At 36.2% G+C, this 3,293-nt stretch overlaps 1 non-coding gene across 1 annotated transcript; it reads right to left on the bottom strand.

The window, feature by feature from the left end:
- Nucleotides 1-2,030: 2,030 nt before the first annotated feature.
- On the bottom strand, nt 2,031-2,137 carry LOC133867520 (small nucleolar RNA R71). Its single transcript, XR_009900079.1, has one exon. It is a non-coding gene; the product is annotated as a small nucleolar RNA R71 (small nucleolar RNA).
- Nucleotides 2,138-3,293: the final 1,156 nt, after the last annotated feature.

Genomic DNA, 3,293 nt, shown 5'->3' with positions numbered 1-3,293 from the left:
GCCATTTTGAAGTAGGTATGTTTAATACTTTTGTGATTTATGACGTAGTAATTATAATTAAATAACTTTTACTTACTATACGGTAGTAATTGTCTTTAATACAGTTTGCGAGTAGTAACTATGGAAACATGTCGTAGTCGGTATGTCGAGCCCATAAAATAGATCATGGTACTATATAAAACCAAATACCCAGGTAAAGATAGTATGATTTGAAAAATATTATTTTTCTTACACCCTTTTTGATAATTGTTAAATATCATGGAGTTAAAATAAAGTTGAAAACTCTGTACATTGATAAGTGCTGAATGTTACACATTCAAGCCCCTTAATTTACATATGTTAAGCTCATAGTTTTGTTATAGTTTGATGTTTTGTGTTGTTTTTGTGTTTTCTTGTATTTTACAGGTTTTGGAAGAAATCCATCAAATTCCAAGATTATAATGAAGTCAGCAAACTCACTTTTTGGATAGATTCACTTCCAATCAATTTTGAATTTAAGGAAAGAGAAGTTGGCAAAAATTCGTTATTTTCGGAAAGAATCCAGAATGAGCACGTCTCAGTAATTTAATCATAACTTTCGGTTCAAATATCAGATTGCAACAAAATTTGTGGCGTTAGAAAGATAAAAGAAAATCAACAAATATGTAAGAAATAGGTTTTTCCTAATTCGGACGTTTACCATGCCAAAATCACCCCGTAATAAGAGACCGCAAATTTGTATGAATTTTGGAATCCTTTTCCTACTTGGATAGAAATTTCAGAAAAGTAAAAAGACTTGTAATTATTCTATTTGGACTAGAAGACCTACTTAGAATTGTAATAGGAATTCTAGAGCTTCTAGAGCTTCTCTAATCCCTATAAATAGGCCTCTAGCCTTTGAAGAAAGAGACACAAGCTTTGAAGAAGAATCAAGGGCTACATCAAGAAGGAGGTTTTTTTATAGTTTTTATTTTCTTTCTTTTCCTTTATTATTTTCTTATGAGGATGATTTCCATCTAATTTATGTGTAACTAATACTTTAGTTAGGGCTCGATTGAAGCCCTAATTATGTCTCTTCTCTTATTTGATCTGATTAATATTTTTATTGCTTTTCACTCGTCTCAATTATTAAGGAATTCTTTTTAAGCATAATTTATCAATCCTCGTGGGAATGATCTCGTATTTGCCTACTATACTATCGTTTTGATCTTGTGCACTTGCTTGTAAAATGTACAAGTATTTGCCTATTTATTTAGGTAGATATTTGCACAACAAGTTTTTGGTGCCGTTGCCAAGGATTGTGTTAATTGTGTTTTAAAAGTCTTTCCTTTTATTTTCTTATTTTTGTTTCTAGTCATTAAAAAAATTAAAATTAAAATTAAAATTAAAATTAAAAATTCTCATCCGTTTCTGAGTTCTTTTCTGTAGAATTTCGAATTTGGTATTGCGGACGAGCGCACAAGCCATATACGCTCGAGCACAGTTCTTCCAAACAGTAGTACTGAAGCTGCTATCCACGGTTACAGAATTTTCTGTCTATGCAAGGTCGTCGATCTCAAAATTCAGACGTTATTCCATACGATCCAGAGATCGAACGCACTATTCGACAACCAAGAGAAACCTCAAAATCAGAAAATATATTCAAAGTTGAGGAAGAGATGGCAGAAGTACGTGTAGAGAATCCACCGGAGCGGAAGCCCATGAAGAGTTCTTTCATACCACAGAATCTAGATCAGCCCTCTTGCATTGCTTTCCAGTCGAATGTGCAAAGCAATTTCAATTTATCTCCCTACCTGCTGAGCATGGTTCCACACTATAGAGGCACACCTACGGAGGATCCTTATCTTCATATTCGAGACTTCTTTGATCTTTGCAAGACACAAAACATCCATGGCTTAGATGCAGAAGGAATCAGGTTAATTATTTTTCCATTTTCCTTAAAAGATAATGCTAAGTTATGGTTAAATTCTTTGGCTGCAGGGTCTATTCATAATTGGGAGGAGTTGGCCACAAAGTTCTTGAAAAAGTTCTTTCCAGCCCAAAGGACTAAGCAATTGAGGAGGGAGATTCAAACCTTCCAACAAAAAGATGGAGACCTATTCTTTGAGGCGTGGGAGCACTTCAATGAGCTATTTCTAAAATGCCCACATCATAATCTATCTCAAGACGATCAGGTACAAGCTTTTTATGAAGGTTTAAATAATTCTAACAAAAGTCTTGTAGATTCAGCTTGTGGAGGCGTGCTAATGGAGAAAAATAGCAAAGAGGCCATCGAACTCTTTGAGACTCTAAGCAAAAACTCCCAACAGTTTTCATCCAGAAAAAGACAAGGACTTAAAGGAAAGGGCATCTATGAAGTAAATGTCAATAATGGCGTTCAAACTCAGATGGCTACCATGGAGAGGAAACTGGATATGCTAGTAAAAGCCATGACTACTCATCACATCTCTCCCATTCAACAGATTGCTCAAATTGAGGTATGTGCCATATGTTCTCACTCTGACCACACCACTGAGACTTGCCCCATGTCTTCTTTCACAGATCAAGAGCAAGCAAACTATGTGGGACAGAATAACTATCCTCTAAAGAACAATCCATACTCCAACACTTACAATGCAGGGTGGTGAAATCACCCCAATTTTTCATGGAGTAACAATAAGAATGTGCAGAATCCACAAGGGCAGCAAAGAATTTCCAGCAAGGAAATAACTATCAAGCTCCACCACAAGTGGTCCAACCAAATCCAGAGCCAAAGAAGAATGACCTCGAAAGTGCTCTACTCCAATTTATGACTGCACAACAACAGAGCAACACTCAGACTAGTCAAGCTATTCAAAATTGGAGGCCACTACAAGTCAAGCTATCCAAAGATTGGAAACACAAGTGGGGCAGTTGGCCAAAGACCTAAGCGAGAGAAAAGCGAGAGAAAAATGGGCGAATTTTCAGCCCAAACAATACCCAATCCAAGGGGCCACGAGCAACTCAAGGCTATAACAACTCTCAGAAGTGGGAAGACCATTGACAACAAGGTGGGGATAGAACTTGATGAGACAATACCGGCATCGCCAATTGAGGCCACAACATCAAAGGTAAGAGAAAAGGAGAAGGTGAATGCACCACCCTTCCCTCAAAGGTTAGTAAAGGCAAAGAAAGAAAAGCAACTTATGGACATTTTTGAAACTTTGTGAAAAGTTGAAATAAACATTCCTTTATTAGATGCAATTCAACAAATCCCTTCTTATGCTAAATTTTTAAAGGATTGTTGCACTAATAAAAGGAAGTTTCAGGATCATGAAAAGGTTGCTTTAACAGAA

This window comes from Alnus glutinosa, chromosome 4 (genome assembly GCF_958979055.1).
Source record: "Alnus glutinosa chromosome 4, dhAlnGlut1.1, whole genome shotgun sequence".
Classification (NCBI taxonomy): domain Eukaryota; kingdom Viridiplantae; phylum Streptophyta; class Magnoliopsida; order Fagales; family Betulaceae; genus Alnus; species Alnus glutinosa.
The sequence above is the reverse complement of the archived record's forward strand: the minus strand, read 5'-3'. Positions and strand labels throughout refer to the sequence as shown.